The sequence below is a fragment of the Natator depressus genome, chromosome 11 (assembly GCF_965152275.1).
Source record: "Natator depressus isolate rNatDep1 chromosome 11, rNatDep2.hap1, whole genome shotgun sequence".
Lineage (NCBI taxonomy): Eukaryota > Metazoa > Chordata > Testudines > Cheloniidae > Natator > Natator depressus.
In genome coordinates, this window is record NC_134244.1 from 2,782,606 (window position 1) to 2,800,722 (window position 18,117).

Below are 18,117 nucleotides of genomic sequence, written 5' to 3' on the forward strand. Positions count from 1 at the left end.
AATAAACTTGATTTCAAGGATTTCCTACAGGAGGGTCTGGTCATTGGCTGGTGCAGGCCCCGCAGAGGGAGCAGAAACGAGCCACCCCTGGAACCGAGCCAGCCCCACTGGCCAGCCTGGTCCTCGGTCTGAGCCTCCCTGCAAGAGTCCGTTGTCGCCCTTCAGGGTCAGCCACAGGTCATAGCCCAGAATAGGAACATTTTCCGTGTGCCCATCGCCTCCTATCCCACAGCGCGTCCCAGGGCACCCTGGGATGCAGCCACCTCTGGGGTGGAGGACAACGGGCATAGTGCAGCAATGCTAATCAACAGCAGGGGGGACTTTGGCAATGCCCTGGGTTGACTGTGGCCAGGCAGAACAGACAAGGGCGTCAGGGTCTCGCCCCTGACAGGTCCCCTCCCTGGAGAGTGCACGGGGAGCTCAGCGTATCTGCTTGCAATGGAGGAAGGCTGGGTTGGGGCTGCAGGGCTGTGACGCTAGGAATTTCATCCCGGATGTTTGGAGCATGGGGCCGCCCCCTCCAGCCCTGGACTCCCAGGCGCAAAGGGACCCAGCCCTCTTCTCGCTGAGCTGCTGCCGCAGTCAATGGTTACGGTCGCCTGCTAGGGAGTGCACTGGTTAAATTGTGTTTGCTCCTGGTTTTGCTGCTTCGTGCCGCGTGAAGGGGCCCTGAAAGGGTTAAAGAAGAGAGCAGGGGCAAGGGGATCGGCTCGGTTTTCCCCTCAGAAACTCCAGGAGCATCACGTCTGATTTTGCAGGGCGGCTTGGAGCGGCGTGACGTGCCGGACAGCGGGGTGTGGAATCTTTACCAAAGATCACCTGTGTCCCAAGTGTGTGTCAGGCATTGTAGTTAACTAGGGTTCACCGTCGCAAGCAAACCCCACCCGTTGGAAACAGTCTGGCAAAAAGATCCCCTTTCGATGGCTCCACTCTCCCGCTCTCGGGATGTCATAAAGTCGCCCGTTCCCTGCTAAGCCACAGGGGGGCGACACTTGAGCATCTACTGTTAAAAGCCACTGACTGACGCAGGGTTGGATCCAGTCCCAAACCTGCCAGCCCTTCATAGACCCAAACAAGGGCCCAGCCCCGACCCGCCTTCGGCCCCCGTCTCTTCAGGTCTCGTGGAGTTCGTGGAGCTCTGTGACGCAGACGGCCTGAGTCCAGAGCGAAATCAACCAGAGACTTTCCAGCGAGGGGAGTGAGCCTGGCGCGTGGGAGCACCGCTATCCCCGTACAGCTGCACACGTCCCGGGAGCAGGCCGGGGTCTCGCCCAATGGAATTAAACCAGTGCAACTCTGAGGGTCCCAGGGCCTTCCAGTGCAGCAACAGAGGGGTTAACCAAACCTGCCGCCCCAAAGGCGCGGCCGGTGGCTCCGCCTGATCAGGGTGTGCCATGGGCAACAGGGCAGGAACCCTAGGGTCCGGCCTCCTTTGGAGCAGATCAAGAGGTGAGGACTAAGGAGACTACAGGTCCCAGCATGCATTGCAGTCAGGTGTGTCCTGTGGAGGGGTGGGCTCTGGCTGGGGAGCCCAGACCTGTGGATTTGTCTCCTTGAGGGTACCCCAGGAAGCAGCAGCTCTCCAGGCTGGCTGTGGAAGGGCAGCGGGGTGGGCTGGGAGGTCCCACCCAGGGTGGAGCTAGAGGCAGGGCAGGGATCCTGAGCAGATGCCCAGGGGCTCTGGGCTAGTCCCTTAGAATTACTGCACCCCCTGCTTGGAAGCGCAATGCAGACACCAGGGGGCACCACCTGTCCCGTGGTGAGTGATGGGATCAGGTGCAATGGCTAAACCGGCTCCCTGGGCTTGGCAAGGAACCTGTGGCAGGAGGCTGGAGTAGGGGCTACCTGCAAGCAGCAGGGACAGAGTTAAACAGGGCTTGGCATTCCCCTTCTCTGCTCAGCACTCCCCCAAGGCCCACAGCCCCCCACGATCCGGGCTACAGCATCCTGGCCTCCATAGCCATACGCAGCTTTCCGGAGCAGGCAGCCCCCCCGCACCGTTAATTGCTAACAGCTGCATCTGGGAGCCGGCAAAATCTCCTCAGTCCCCAGTACAGCCGCTTGGCACTCAGGCCTAAGTGAATTAGCAGCCCCCAGAGATGCTCCTCTTCCAATTAGTGCTGAGAACAGAGACCTCCCCTGGGGTCCCAGAGTGCTAATAACCCTGCTGCACTCAGCTGCAGGGAAAAGCCCAAGCAGGTGCCCTCCAGCCCTGCTCAGTGTATTTCCCACAGCCTGTTCTCTGGGCCTTTGCCCAATTTCAGATCACCTGGGATCTGCCAGCTCCAGGCAATTATTTATTATTACTTCATGTAAACCCTTTGTGTAATGCGCCATGCCTTGTGTTTGTCCTGCCTTGGCAGCATTGCGTTTTCTTTACTAGCTTGAGTATAAGGTAGGCAGCAGCTACACCTAAGAAAATCATTCCAGCCCAGAGAGCGCGAGATCAAGGCAGGACGGGCTGTGCTGGTGAAGAGAGGAGCCCCTAAAAGGAGCTGCGGTAGAAGAAGAGAACTGGCAGGCCCCACCGGTGAGCCCTCAAATATCCTAATGGCTTTGTGTCTGTGAGAATATGTGGCTGGTGAAACTGACAGCACCGTAGACTAAGGGAAGGCCCCCGCCGCAAGTTACGGAGTAGGCAAATGGGTGGCAGAGCAGGGAATAGAACCCAGGAGTCCTGGTTCCCAGTCACCAGCGTCTGGCCTCAGATGCTGCTTCCTAGCAGAGCCATGGTAGCCCGCACCTCGCCTAGCTGAAGAGAGAGGGACTCCAGGTGCTGCGGACAAAGCCGCGAGGCAATTCCACATACACCTGGTCCTTCAGCTAGCTAAAGGAGATCTGCTGTAGCTGCCTCCAGTCGTAGGGCTCTGGTCCTCTCCGTGGGGAGCCCTCTCGGCCACACTGCAGCATTCCCAGCAGGGGAGACGCAGTCCAACCAAGGAGCCCAGCCCATAGATGAGAATGGGAGCCTTCGCACCCAAACTACAACTCCCATGAGGCACTGCACCAACATTTGGCTGTCTAAACATTTCACTTCCCGGCTGAAATATTTTGGCTCAAGATTTTTCCACCCACATTTCCTAACCAGCTCCCCGGAGCGCAATGCAAAAAGTAAATCGCCAGGCAGACTTCTGCAGGGCAGGGTCTGTCTCTTGTGATGTGTCTGTGCCCCACCTCGCGCACCGTGGGGCCCGGAGCTCGGCAGCTGCCTCTCAGCGCTGTGCCCTCAGAAATAACAGAGCTGGATTATGCAAACGGAAATACTTTCTGAACCCTGGGTGCATCACTGTAGTGGCTAGAACCACAGGGCTGGAAGCGCCGGGGCGACAGGGGATGGATCACTGGATGATTCCTTGTCCTGTTCATTCCCTCTGGGGCACCTGGCCCTGGCCACTGTCGGCAGACAGGACACTGGGCTGGATGGACCTTGGGTCTGACCCAGTCTGGCCATTCCTATGTTCTTAACACAAACATTCAATCATCACAATTAATCCTTTCGTTCTGCAAGGTACAAAAAATAGTTGTTTTTTTAAGGCGATCTTTTAATTTGTCCGTTTCTTTCTTGATGTGCCCGGCGGGGGAAGGTTAAACTCAGAGTTAAGGAAAGTAGACTGAAGGGGGGCCTAATAAGCCTTCAAATCTGTGAAGGGCTGCTCTAAAGAGGCCAGTGAGCGATCAGTTGTTCTCCACATCCCCTGAGGGCAGGAGAAGCAGTAATGGGCTTAATCTAACCAGGGCAATTTAGGTTGGATATTAGGACAAACGCACAGGGCAGCAGGCTGCAGAATCGGCTTCCCAGGGAAGTGGTGGAAGCCCCGACGCTGGAGGGTTTTCAGACCAGGCTGGACAAACGCCTGTCAGGGCTGGTCTAGGGTTACTTGGTCCTGCCTCAGCGCTGGGGGCTGGACTTGGTGACTGCTCGACGTCCCCTCCAGCTGGAGTCTATGAGAAAATTGCTAAGTCGGAGAACGGTTTGGCCATGGAAGAAAGTGGGTCTGGTCTGCTCCTGCAGATCCATCTGCAGAATGGAGAAGAGGAAAGGCCCGGCTGCTGGGGCTCGCTACCGTGACCGTAGAGCCCAGCGGTTACACGAGGTCACACTAACAAGCCAGGCGGTTCAGAAGAGAGACCAGGAAATGGCACAGGGTGTCATTAGCCCAGGGAACTCCCTGCCACAAGATGCTGTTGCGGCAAGTGGTTCAGTGAGCGACAAATAGGGCTCGGGGGTGTGTTTCATTGAGAACAGTGGCTGCAGTGCCACAGGCCAGAGTCAGTTACGAGGCTGGTGTAACTGCTGGCGGGAGGGTGTGACCCTGCCCCAGCATGGCCCTGCGGTGCCCTAGGGCCAGGGGCAGCTCCCAGGGGGCTCCCCCAGAGAAGGGCCGCTTGGCAAGATGAGCACGTGGCAAATCTGCCCCCCAGCCTGGCAAGGGAGGGGAGAAACCCCCGCCCTCCCGCTACCGAGTCCCTAAAGCCTGGGCTCCTAAAGGCAGGGCGAGGGGCTCGCCTCCCCGCGCTGCCCTGAGCTCGCTTGAGCAAAGGGGCTCGCTCTGCAGCAGGCGGCTTGTCCTGCGCCTTGCGCGCTTGGGAAGGGAAAGGAAATTTGCACCCGGCCCCTTGCCTCGGGCCCGACCCGCCAGGGAGCGGCCTCCATTACCCCCCGCCGGAAGAGGCCGCGCAGAGCCCCAGCTTGGGGGCCCGCGCTGCGCCGGGGTTTGCAAACGCGGGACGTCTCCAGGGACCGGGCTGCGGCCGCCGCCGCTCCCCGGGGGCCCTGCACGGGGGGGGTGGTTTGCAAAGGCCGGGGTCGGCGATCGCTGCGCCGATTCCTGCCCCGCGCAAAAAGCGACGCAGGGCGCAGTTTGCGGGGCTTTCGTGGGGGCGGCTGCTCTCGCCCTGCCGCCTCCCCCGGCCGTGCCCTGGCAGCTCCCCGGCCCGCTCCGTGCGCTTCCCTCGCGGCCCCTGGTGTCGCCTCTTCGCCCCGGGCCCGGAGCTGCTCTTGCTAGACGCTCCCTGAGCTGTTTCAAGGCTCCCCCCGCTCCGCCCTTCCCCTCCCCCTTGCCCCAGACCCCAAACTCCTCGCTGAACAACCGGGGCAACTTTTAGCGGCTCCCCCGCCCCCGCCCTTGGGTCCCACCCCGTGAGCCCTTGTCCCTCCCTGCAGGCGGGTCGGGGGTATCCAGTGTTAGCCCCCCCCAGCACCCTGGGGTGAGGGGCCCCCTGGAATCCCCACTGCGGAGCCTCAGCTCCCAGGATCAAGCGCTTGTTTATGTGAAGAATTTCTGCGCCCTTAAAAGGGCGATGGCTGGGGAGGAGTGGGGACGGCGACACCTCCTACCACCGTGGGCCTGGCAGGGGGTTGCACACACCTCGGCTCCACCCCTTTTGCACCCCCAAGGGGAGAGCACCCGGCCAGGGGCACGTGAGATTGCAATGGGCTGGGGCAGTATTAGGAAAATAAACCCATGGCCGTGCAGGCAGGGTCCCCCCTCTTTGCACAGCTTGGGGGGGGGGAGGGCTGTCAGATCCTGGCTGCAGCTGTGGGCCCCTCTCGGAGAACCCATCTGGTGTATTGTGCTCAGAACCTGCCGGAAAGCGATGGAGCGGGGTTCAGAGAAGAGCCAGGAGGCGAGGTTAAGAGAGTTTGAATTTGGCTAAGGGAGAGCGGCCCTGGGGGCAGCTGGCGAATAGCTGGAGGGTAAAGCTGGGCCCAGGGGGGAGGGTGTGTGGCTAGGCATGCGGGGGGGGGGGGCGGTTAAGAAACCCAAACGTTGGGCAGTAGCAGCTTTGGGATGGTGCGAGGTTTGGGAATCCTGACCCCCCATCTCTCCAGGGCCGTACCCACAACCCAGCCGCACAGTGCTGGGGGCTTCTTGTGCACTTACATATTGATGTAACAGTCAGTCTTTCTTCCCTTCCCAGCGAGGAGAAGGGAGATGGGGGTATTCAGTGTGTCTTTGTGAGAAGAACTTATTGAGGGGAAACCAAGTCACCAAGGGGAGTTTTGCATTCTGTTCCCTGTATGGTGTGGTCCATGGTCCTTTCTCTCTAGTGGCAGTGAGTTCCACCGTCTGGGGCCGGCTCCCAGGATGGTTCTGTCTCCTGCGCTCACTAGTGCCCCCTACTGGGTGACGGTGTCACTGTCTATGGGGACCGGACTGTGGCAGAAGGTTGTGGAAGGAGGCGTCTCTCGGGCCAATCCCATGGCTGGGGGAGGGCAGATGGGAGTGTTGGGACAGAGACCTTGCACTGGACTCCATCACTGAGAAGCCGGTGCTGGGGCGATGGGCTCGTGGCACCTGATGTTGCTGGGCGGGCAGGCTGCGGTGTCTGGACCTGCTGGAGCTTTCTCTGGGCAGATGGCTCTGTCCAGGGCGAGAATGGCCTGCACTGACCGTGCTGGGAGGTCCCATGTAGGCAGGGCAGCGTGGCCTGGTCTGGGTCAGACAGGGCAGGGCGTAGGCATCGGGCCAGGTACAGATGGGAGGGATGCTTGGCCGCCATGGCTACTTGGACATCAGTAGGAATCAGGATAGAGGAGGCGAACCCCCCCCCCCGCTCCAGCCCCCATGGCTGATGTAGCAATGGGGGGGGGGAGGGGGCTGGACAGCCAGCAGGTGGGTAGAGAAGAGACAAGCTCTTCAAACCATTTTTCCTGTCCTGTCCGGGTTCCCCACGGCTCTGCCCAGGGGCTGAGCTCGGGAGACGGGGCTGTTTCCATGTGATGCGCTCACAGAGCTGGGGGCCGCCTGTGTCCTGCTGGCCCCAAGCCCCCTGCTGCTTCCCCCTGGCTCCATAGAGATCCTAGACGAGAGAGGGGGAGCGCTGAGCCCTGGGGGGGCCTCTGGAGGTGGAGGACCCCACTGGGGTTGGTGTGAGAAGAAATACCTGCACCATTGCAGGGTGTCTCCGTTCACCCGGCTGCCCCTTGGAGGAGGGGATGGATGGACACGTTCGATGCCAGCAGGAGGAGGACAGACGGACGGCCCCTGTCCAGCCAACCCCTGCATTGTCTCTTGGCTTCAGCGCTGTGGGCCCGTTAATGATGAGCAATAACGATTCCCTGGGTTGCTCTCTAGTCGTGAATCCCTGACCCTCCTGATACAGCATCCGGCTTCGCTCCTTCTCCCACATTCCCTCTGTGCCGCATGGGCCACCGTGGCACCGTCACCTGCAGCCTGTTCTCCAGGCTGATTGTAAACCTCTCGAGCCCCAGGGCCCTGCAGCCGCCTCCCGCTTCTCCAGTGATGCCCTCTTTGTGGGCTCTGCTCCTCGGGGCACCCTCCTAGCCTGGGTCTGACTGCTAGCTCCTCGGGGCAGGGGCCTTTGCGCTGCAGCCTTGGTCAGCCCATGTGGTTTGCAGGAAAGCTGCTCCCTGGCAAATCGTGGTGCTGCCCCATGGAGGGGAGATGGGAGGGGAGGGGGGAGGCAGCCCGGTGGCTCCCAGAAGGGGGTGGGGGCCTGCAGCAGCCGGTGGAGGTTTCTGAGCATTGTCCCTGATCATCTCAAGGGGCTCACGGGTTCCCAGAGCTGGTGATTAACGCCAGATCCTGCTCTGGGGCCCTCGGGCAGATTTTGACCAAGCATCCGAAGGCCCAGGAATGGCCAAACTGTGGCCTGCTGCATTTTCCCCCTGGATGACGCCTCTTGGCACTTTATTGCTGAGGTGCGACTTGCAGACACTACAAGCCCCAGCATGCAATGCTCCCCTTTGATGCTCGTGAGAGCTGCAATGCATGCTGGGAGCTGTGGTCCCTGCCAATCGCAACTCCAGGTAATTGATGAGGGAGGCTGCCAGGCCATCTCCCCATTTCACGCCAGCGGGACTGGAACGGTGGCTGGGGGGCTGGCTGCACTGCCGCACAGGATGGGTTTGGGGGGCAGAGTGGGCCTGGTCCATCCACTGTCTATTCACCCACGGGGGGCAATGCAGGTGCAGTGGGCACCCCGTAGTCTCCCCGCACAGCCTAGACCCCCCTCAACTCCTCGGGGCAGATCCTCAGCTGGTGTGCACTGCTGTAACTCTGTTGATCCCAATGGAGCTACACTGATGTATAAAGGGGTTGGACCATTGACCTGTTTCATTTCCCCTCCCTGCCCCCAATCCCTGCTGAAACGAGCACCAGCCTATTGACGGTCAAACCCCGCACAGAGGGCAACGGCCGTCTGGAATCCCCCATGTGTCTGTACGTGCCAGGATGCCACCTGGCCCAGGTTTCAAGCAGAGGGGAGGAGAGATGAACAGTAGATTCCCAGGACAGCAGGGTCCATGGTGATCATCTAGTCTGACCTCCTGGATAATCCCAGCCAGAGACCTGCCCCCCAATCGCTCCTAGAGCAGGTCCCTTAGAAAACTAGCCAGTCTTGATCTAAAGATTGTCAGCGATGGAGAACCTGCCACAACTCTCGGCCAATTGTTCCAATGGTTAATTACTCTCAGTGTTACCAATCTACACCTTCTTTCCAGGCTGAATTTGTCTAGCTTCAGCTTCCAGCCACTGGGTTGTGTTATCCATGACTCTGCTAGACTGAGGAGCCCATTTCTAAATATTTGTTCCCTTGGTTGGTACTTATAGATTGCAATCGAGTCACCCTTTAAGCTTCTCCTTGTTAAGCTAAATAGATGGAGCTCCTTGAGTCTCTCACTCTAAGGCAGGTTTTCCAATCCTTTGATCATTCTCGTGGCTCTTCTCTGACCCCTCTCCAATTTATGAACCTCCTTCTTGGACTGTGGGCACCAGCACTGGACCCAGGATTCCAGCAGCGGTTGCACCAGTGCCAAATCCAGAGGTCAAATAACCTCCCTGCTCCTCCTCGGGATTCCCCTCTTTACTCCAGGATCGCATGAGCCCTTTTGGCCACAGCATCACACTGGAAGCTCCTGTTCCACTGATCAGCCCCCAGGGCCCCCAAATCTTTTTCAGTGTCAATGCTTTGCAGGAGGGAGTCCACCAATGGGCATATGGCTGGCGTTCGTTCTTCCTAGATGCATACCCTTACGTTTTGCCATATTAAAATGCATAATGTTTGCTTGTTCCCAGGTTAAAGAAGAAAGATTTCTTTATCAGCAAGCTCCTCCAGCCATAATTCTGATGAGCTTTTTCACCCTCTGTCTTAGACTCTTGCATTCACTTACGGCACTGAACCCAGCTGCCTGAAACCACTCCCCTCAAATCTGTCAGTCTGTCCCTCCTCAGCTTCTCCATGTCCCATGATGTTTATAATATCCTCGCCGCTGGCCTCGGACTGTTGCTTTGCCCCCTTCTTGGTCCTGCAAACAATCTCTTTGATTCGTTCTGTTCGGTTTGCGCTGGAAGGTGGTGATGTCTGTCTGTCTGTCTGACCCAGTGCTAGGGCTCCTGTCACCCTGGTGTCTCCGTGGCAGCAGTTGTGTTTGATTTCATTGTGTTTGATTACGGGACCCCATCCTGCCGGCCCTGCGCACTTGGGGTTTAACCCAAAGCCCTTAGAAAGACTCCCGTTGATTTCAGGCAGTTTTGGAGCAGGCCCTTCGGCTTTACCACTGAAGCCAAGAGGATACACCTCTACCCCGATATAACGCTGTCCTCGGGAGCCAAAAAACCCTTGCCGCGTTATATCGAACTTGTTTTGATCCACCAGAGCGTGCAGCCCCCCCCCCCCCCCCCCGGGAGCGCTGCTTAACCGCGTTACAGCCGAATTCGTGTTCTATCGGGCCGCGTTCTATCAGGTTAGAGGTGTATTTGTGTGAATGTAGCCACAGGATCAGGCCCGGCAGGCGGGCTAATTTGCCACCGACGCTCAGCAGGGGGCTCTGGAGGAAATAATCGTTGCTGTTTTCTCGATTTATTGAGTATGGTCCTGCTTCATTTCAACTTCCAGGTAACTTTTCCTACCCGAGCACTCGTTAGTAATTACGTTTATTAAGGTAGCACTTAGGGCCAGCGAAGATCAACCCTCCACTGAGCTAGGCACTGTGCAAACACAGAAGTAGGTCTCGTCTACACTACAGACCTCTATCGCTGTAACTACATCACTCAGGGGTGTGAAAAACCCACACCCCAGACTGAGGTAGTTACACCGACCTAACCCCCCCGCCCCGTGCAGACAGTGCTGTGTGGGCGGGAGAACTTCTCCTACCAACATACCTACCGCCTCCTGGGTAGGTGGTTAACTGCCCCGATGGGAGAGCTCTCTCCTGGCATCTCCGTTAAAGCACGGCAGCTGTGTCGCTAGGTAGACGTGCCTTCACATCCAGGCCTCACACCAGCGAACGTCCAGACTCAATGGACAATACAGAGATGGTGAAAAGGGGGATGTAACATACAAGCAGAATGCTGATTTGCAGACAGACCTCATGAGACAAGAGGGAAGGGTGGACTAGGGCATTAAATGGAGCCTGTGAAGGATTGTAAAACACTGTCATGGTTTATTCCCCAAAGGTGGTGGGGGGGTTCATTATTGTTATATATAGTTTCCCCTCCTGCTTGTTTTTTTTTTTTTTTTTATGTGTAGGAATCTCACATGGACTCTTCCTGCGTTGCACTAGATGGAGGTTTGCAGGGGTAGGGGTTGTGAGATAGCACGCCTTAAATACACGGGTAGGAGGGGTGACTGTAACAAAGATGCCCTTTCTCCCATGCGTTCATTGGGCTTCAGGATAAGCAGGTTTAAACAGTCTGATTAGAGCAATGTTGTGGTGGGAGTCACCAGGTGGCACCATTACATGTCATCTCACACCTTCGCTTTCTCAGCCCATGAGCCATCTTGGAAGGAACGCTGCATTGGTGTGAGTTTGTGATTTCAACTCCTTTTGGAGGCACCGGTGGCAAGCAGCAAGGCAGTTGCCCCTTTGCCTGAAGCTGCTCCCTGGAAACCGGGCATCGGTGGAGGGGCTGAAATCCCTGCAAGAGAATTTGGCTGCGTATCCTTTGTGACCACCTCTGTTCCAGGACTGGTTCAGATAGTGTTTAAAACAAAAAAACCCACATCTTGGTCTCACTGATTCCCTTTCCCATGAGAAGCCAGCCAGCAAGGCCTCAGCAGAGGGACGACAATAAAAAAGCTCTCATCCCATTGCAGTTGCTCAGAAGCTAAACAGACAGAGGCCTGAGAAGGGGAAACTGAGGCAGAGAGCAGAGCCGTGACGGGCCCAAGTCACCCAGTAGGTCAGTGGCAGAGATGGGGGTATTGTCCAGATCTCTTGAGCCCTAGGCTAGTGCCCAATTCACTGGACCATTCCCTATACTTAAATACTGACTTCCTTTGTAAAGTGTTTTGAGATCTGCTGATAAAAGATATGAAATAAGAACTAGGTATTTATCATTAACTGACTCACGCTCTGGTCGTACATTATTATTATTTACTGCAAGGCTCCCAACTGAGTATGAAACTACCCGACCTACGTTCAGCATACTTAATGTTTTTAAAGTAATTTTAAATTTAATGTTAAAAGGCTTGTCCTTGCTTTTCAGAGATTCCCAGGCCACAAGGGGCCATTCTGATCATCTATAACACAGGCCAGAGAACTTCCCCCACAAAGAATTCCTAGAGCAGATCTTTTAGAGAAACAGCCAGTCCTGAGTTAAAAATTGTCAGTGATGGAGAATCCACCACAACCCTTGGTAAATTGTTCCAGTGGTGAATTACTCTCACCATTCAGAATGTGCGCCTTATTTCCAGTCTGAATTTGTCTAGCTTCAACTTCCAGCCATTGGGTCATGCTAGAGTTTTCTCTGCTAGGCTGAAAAGCCCTTTATTAAATATTTGTTTCCCACATAGACACTTACAGACTGTGGTCAAATCACCTCTTAACCTCCTCTTTGTTAAGCTAAGCAGGTGGAGCTCCTTGAGTCTCGGGAAGGTTTTCTAACCCTTTCATCATTCTTGTGGCTCTTCTCTGCCCCCTCTCCAATTTATCAACCTCCTTCTTGAACTGTGGGCACCAGAGCTGGACACAGGATTCCAGCAGTGGTTGCACCAGTGCCAAATACAGAAGTAAAGTAACCTCCCTGCTCCTCCTCGAGATTCCCCTGTTTGTGCATCCCAGGATCACATTAGCCCTTTTGGCCACAGGGTCATGCTGGGAGCTTGTGTTCAGCTGATTATGCACCATGTCTCCCAAATCTATTTCTAAATCACTGCTTCCCCCATCCTGTAAGTACGACCTGCACTCTGTGTTCCTAGATGTTCATATTTACATTTACAGTATATTGTTGGCTTGTGCCCAGTTTACCAAGCGATCCCGATCTGGGTCAGTGACCTGTCCTCTTCCTTATTTACCCCTCCCCCATTTTTGTGTTCTCTGCAAACTTTATCAGGGATGATTTTATGATTTCTTCCAGGTCACTCATAAAAATGTTAAATCGTGCAGGGCCAAGAACCGATCCCTGCAGGACCCCCCTTAGAAACACACCCACTCAATGACGATTCCCTGTTTACAGTTACATTTTGAGACCTCTCAGTTAGCCAGTTTTTAATCCATTTAAAGTGTCTAAATTTTATATCATTCTAGTATTTTAATCAAAATGTCGTGCAGTACCAAGTCAAATGCCTTACAGAAGTCTAAGTCTATTATATCAACACTATTACCTGTATCAACCGGACTTATAATCTCATCACACACACACACACAAATCAAGTTAGCCTGACAGGATCTATTTTCCATACACCCACGCTGATTTGCATTAATTACATTACTCTCCTTTAATTCTTTATTAATCGTGCTTGCACTGGCATGTTGACAATATCTTCTCTGGGAACAGAAATTTAACCAGCGTTGCTTGCAGGGTCAATAAACATGATTTATTGTGGGGCCCACCAAAATTGTTAGCTATTTACTTAAAAAGAAATTGATTGCTGGGACTAGTGGATTTAAAATCTCATTACAAATCCTAAATAGTTTGGGGCAGTAGCTGTCTTTTTGCTCTGTGTTTGTACTGCACCTGGCGCAGTAGATTCTGGGGCCTAGGCCCTACAGTAAGAAGTAATACAAATAATATCAAGAACTAAAGAGGATACTAGCTTGGGAGCAATGTTCCCTTTAATTTTTGACAGGCCATGTGGGCAAAAAATTGCTTCTGTGCAAATGTTTGTGCGTGCGGTGTTTCGCTGCGTACGCAGGGTTTAGGATCTGTGTGCGCCTGCACACAGCACAGCTGAGAGGGACCAGTGCTTGGGAGGCATTGCAAATATCCCTGAGGGCAGCGAAAGGGTGTGACAAAGATTTGAAATGCAGGAGGAAATAATGCAGGAGGAAAATAAAATGAGGAGAGCTGGTTGAAAAACGCAAGGGCGGGGAGGGCTCGGGGGACATTTCAGTGGAATTGTTTTTTAAAAGTTTGTCTCAGTTTTCCATGGAAACTTTTTTTAATTTTTCAGCATAAATTCAAAACCCAAAATATTTTTGCCAAAGAAGAAAATATTGCTATTTGGAAATGCTGCCGTGGTGCCTCATGGGAGCTGTAGTTTGCATGCCTCATACTTCCATTCTCCTCCATGGGCTGGGCTCCTTGATTGGACTACATCTCCCATGGTGCACCATCTCTCGATCGCACCTCTTGGACAGAGGAGTGCATCATGGAAGCCTATTGTCATGGGTGCATCATGGGAAATGTAGTTTGGCCAGGGAGTTTGGCCTATAGAACAGAAAGGGGAGATGACATAACTGAACTACAACTCCCATGAGGCATGGTGGCAGCATTTTCAAGTCAAAACACGGAGGTTTTCAGCTGCAGTGTTTTGTTCAGTTTTTTTTTTAACCAAGAAATACAATTTCCCACTGAAAGCAGACACTTTTACCAAAAAAAGAGAGCAGTCAAACCCCCAATTTCCTGTTGAAAAACAATTTTGACCTCAAAAAATACAGAGGGGAGCTGGGAGAACAGTGCCTCGCAAGAAATGGTTAAAAGAGAAAGACCTGTCCAGCGTGGTTAAAAGCTGGAGAACACGGTGAGCAGAGAGCTGCTGGAAGGATGGATGCTGGAGAAAAAGGAGTTAGTTAGGGCGGCTCTTGGGGATCTAAATAAGAGAAATGGGATGAAATGAAGTTGGGAAACGTAAGCTGAACATCAGGGGAAGCTTCTGATGGTGCGATCCATTGGGTTGTGGGAGCAGCTTGCCCGAGGAAGGGATGGGGTATCTGAAACCGGACTGGACATGCTCTAGGAAATATACCATAGGGCCCAGCATGAGGACTGGAGAGAGCCTGATGGTCCTTTTCCATGACTAATTTCCCCGATTCTCTTAACTGTCCAGGGGATGCTTTTTGTTTTCTGTGGGCAGATAAATCTGGCTCTCTGGTCTGTCCAAAACCAGATCCCCGCTTGTAAAATTATCCCTCAGATACAAGCCAGCAAAATTGCCCAGCAATTAAAGTGACAGACACCCTGAATGAAGGCAAAGCAATTGATAGCTTGGGTCCCGATCCTGCAAATACTTGTGCACCTGAGCAATTATATTCCCGAGAGTAACCTCGTGGGGCTCCAGGCAGGGGCAGGGATCCATTTCCAGGATCTGAGCCACACAGAGTTTCTGCTAGCTGTGTACGTCTGAAGTCTGAAATGAACACAAGTGCATTTATTACTGTGGGAAACGCCTACAGACAAGGCAGGCTATTGAGTGCATTTGTGAGCACCTCTCAAATGTGTTTATTTCAACACGCAGCCCCTTCAACTATCTGTTTAAAGAGCACGTTGAAGGGGGAAAAACCCAAAGCAACAACTTACAAAACCCGTTTTTAGTGCAATGGTCAGGTTGAGGTTTTGCAACAATCCAGATCTTCCAACGGAGGGGGGGACACCCTGCTCTCAGTTGCAATCGCTTAAATCGGAAATGTCTTCCTTGAAGTCAGCGGAGTCACTCCAGATTTACACAGGCAGAATGTAAACCATGCTTCACAGCAATTGCATCTCAACCAGGTAGCACATACTCTGTCTTAAGGCATAAATGGAGCTATCCTATCAGATAATCCATACACCCACAGCTGCTGTGGGATCCATACAAGATGTGATGCGTTTCACCTCTCAGCATTCGCACAGGGTTGGCAGTGACTAGGATACACCCAGGGTATGTCTACAGTGAAGTGTAAGCCCGGGGTCAGACCCAGGCTCGAGCCAAACCTCTCTTCCATCCACGCACAGATCTGTCTGACGTGGGAAGTGGAAAGGTACGTGCAGGCTGCAGCACGGGAGGAGAGCCGTGCAGCGCGTTTCCTGGAGCAGGACTGGCGCTCGAGGCAGATAAGAGTGCAGAAGAAAGATTTGTTGGAGAGGCTGCCTGTGTGAATAGCCGTGATAGTTCGGGGAACTGCTTCAACCTGACTGCGTCCTGCAGGCCAGGAACGCATTGGACAATAATCTAGGTGGGTGGCCCATGCAATGCTAGTGGGACAGAGCAAACATGCCCCCTGCAGCCCTCCACTCCCAAGTGCATGCTACTCGTGGTGGGAAAGGAAAGGAGAACGGGGCCCAGGGGACATGCAGACGTAGGGGATGTATTGGGTTTGCATGATTTTTGCATCGTTCAATGTTTGTTACATGGTTTATTTTATTACTGGTTTTGGTGTTTTTGTGGCAGCTGGCTGCCAGTCAGTCCTTTAACATTGGTTTGTTGTCACACAGGCATGTTAACAGAGAGAGGCTTTAATTTCGTAGCAAGTGTCTTGCCATCACATCATATGATGTGTACTTTTCAAGGGTTAAAGATAAAACCATGAGAGGGCACAGCTGGGAAACTGTCCTGGCTCAATTTCTCACTACATCTTTCAGCACAATTCATGAGTACTGGAAATCCACAGTTCCTGTCCCACAATCCACGGCCCTGCCCAGTCGCCGAGCTGTCATTTCAGCCATAATTAAAAATTCATGACCATCAATCCCCCCTGCATTCATAGCATCCAGGGATAATGCTTCCTCTCCTGCTAGCATTGCTGTGCAAATACATTCATAAACTTACTGTTCTCCCTCTTTCAGGGGCCCGAGCAAGGCTATAATGGGGGTTCACACAGCACCCCTGATTTCTGTGGCACATTTTCATCCTGCTTCAGCTGCGCACTGTCTGGCTGAGTGTACCAGCTCCAGAGTGCATCACTATCCTAGGTCCGCTCAGGGGCCAGGGGCTCACCTTGAGATTCACGCAGCTTGGTGACCCTGGAGTCCAAATGGGTCTATAGACAGCGCCAGCAGGATTTCAGTCAGCCAAGCGCACGTTCTCCACCATTCTGCACCTGCTGAGTGTGTCATCGAACCTTCCTTTGCCAGGGCCTCGGAGATCAGGAGACAGTTCCATAAGCCATGGCAAAAGAGGGTACGTGGGGTCCCCTAGAATAACCGTGGTGGGAGTTTCTCCATTTATGACAATGTCACTTGGTGGGAATAGTGCCCCGGCCTGTCCATGAAGGTAGACTCTCGATGGATGGAAAACCCTGGCAGCATGAACCTTTCCTGTGCAGACTCTGGGGGCATCCATAAACCGGCCTCTTTGGCCCACAAGGGCCTGTGTAATGATGGAGTAGTAGCCTTGGTGATTTACATACTTATGCTTCTTGAGGGCAAACTATGGGCCCGTGAATCCCATCAGTGGTCCCAGCGCAGTCTGGAAACCCCATTCTCTCGAAACTGGCAAGTGCTGCAGGGACGTTATTCAGAGCTGTAGCCAGCTTCCAGATGGTTCTAGCAACCTGCTTCTGGACCAGTGAAGACACCCTGATGCTGGCAGGTCAGGGCAAGCAGCTCACAGAGCTCCAGAAATGTCACTTTCTTCATGCTAAAGCCCACTGCTGGCCGTCCCGGGTCTGCATGCTGATGGGATCCCACCAGCCTGTGTTTGGGGCTGGGCTCCAGCGGCACGGGGGGGTGTCAGTGGCTGGGCCCGGGGTCATGAGCAGCATCAGCCAGTTCATGTCTGCCACGTGCGTCTCATCCTCCGACAGGTGCCCTCGGGGGGCCGGGAAATGCCGCTGAAATGTTCACTGGCGTTTTGCGGTTGCTCCGCCCACGTCCCGACACAGCAGGGAAAGCACAAGGAATGGTGCTGTCGCCGGGAGCGTGCAGACCCAAAGGGCGGCTCGGCTGCGGGATGGAGGGTCAATTTTCCCACCGTGCACGAGGAGCAAAGGGCCAGAGCAGCTACAGCGGGGGAGGGAGCTAGCAAGCTTGAGTTAGGTCGGTTCGATGGGTCTGTCGATGGACACGAGCGCACGGGTGCAGAAACTGTAAACCCAGGGTCACTAGGCAGGGTGGAGGTTCAAGCACAGACTTGTAAACACCAGGCTTGAGCTCCCCAGACCCTGGCTTATGCTGCAGTGTACACACTCCCCTAGGGACTGCTGGGAGGACACTCGCAGTGAAATGTTGCCCTGGGGCAGAAAGCCACTCGCTGAGACTAGCTGTTGGGGACTACTACTCTGGCCTGTTAGCGCTGGATCCAAGCACATTTCTGCCACCGTCCCTCCTTCTTTTGGATGGTGGTTGGGGGGGGAGGGTCACTTAAAAAATTCTCTTCTCTGTCCCCTGCCAGACCTGGGAGGGAGGGGGTGGGACTAGGCATTTGCTTCTCCCGTGGTGTTTAAGAAGGGGCCAGAGATGCATGTCCTGGGGCAGGGGCTGGGTAGTTAAGGACAGGAATGGTGGAGACCCCAGCTCCTGAGCTCTGTCATAACCTGGCTCTGGGGCAGGCTGGGCCACAGTTGGCTCCACTCGGAGGCCCAGGGCCTTGGCAGTTCCTAAAAAAGGGCCACATTGGTGCCACTCTGGTGTGGTCGTCCTGACACAAGGACTTGGATCCCCCGGTGCTTGTGTGTGAAGGGGACCCTCGGGCCTCTGCTCAGGCTGGGGTGGGGGGGTGGGGGGCAACATGGAAGTTACTGAGCTGGAGTTAACGTAACAGCCATAAGAAGCCAAGCCGGGCCTGGCTGGTGCATGGATGGGAGACCGCCTAGGGAAGCCCGGTGCTGCGGGATCTGTCCAGTCGGTGGCACTTTGGCACTGAAGCGCGGTGGTGCTAGGGGCTGCTTTGCTACCGTGGTGAGATGGGAAACTGAGGCCCGTGGTTTGTAACTGTTGAAAATCCTTTGTTGCTGTTCCCAGGTGTGTGCGTGGGGGTTAAACCCGTTGTCCCGGCTCCATTCCAACTCATCGT